Here is a 404-nt window from a genome sequence, read left to right as displayed (position 1 = left end):
CTAATTAACGTCTTCTTCAAAATGTATGCACAGTGTAAAGTAGTATAATTGCATACAGTGAATATAATATATACATATGATGCTGTTGCAACTATTAAGCAAAGAAACGTTCATTTATTTTTTGCCACTCAGCTTTTATGCACATATAAGAGTCGAGGCTAAAGAGGACTGCCTCCTTAAGAAGAAAAAAAGTTGCTGAAGAAAAAAGTTCAGTGTTGCTTGTCATCGGAGCCCTGATGACTGCAGTAGGTGGGCCGACCCATGGCACCCACTGACCACTCCCTTACACCGTTCCCCTCCCCTCTCTCTCTCCAGTGTGCTTACCAGGAGCCCTACCCAGCTCTCTTCCCGACCATTCTGTGAAGCCCGGAATAACACACACGCAGAAAAAGTGTAAAGCAGGC

At 44.1% G+C, this 404-nt stretch overlaps 1 protein-coding gene across 1 annotated transcript in view; it reads left to right on the top strand.

Annotated features, from left to right (window-relative positions):
- The first annotated feature begins 372 nt into the window (after positions 1-372).
- Positions 373-404, top strand: part of ahnak (AHNAK nucleoprotein) — a 36,804-nt gene continuing 36,772 nt past the window's right edge. The window contains exon 1 of the mRNA XM_084469525.1: positions 373-404. This exon is cut by the window's right edge and continues 192 nt beyond it. The gene's annotated coding sequence lies outside the window, so the exon portion shown is untranslated.

This window comes from Micromesistius poutassou (genome assembly GCF_964030765.1).
Source record: "Micromesistius poutassou genome assembly, chromosome: 6".
NCBI classification, from domain to species: Eukaryota; Metazoa; Chordata; class Actinopteri; order Gadiformes; family Gadidae; genus Micromesistius; species Micromesistius poutassou.
Note: the sequence above shows the minus strand (reverse complement) of the source record. Positions and strands in the feature narration are given on the sequence as shown.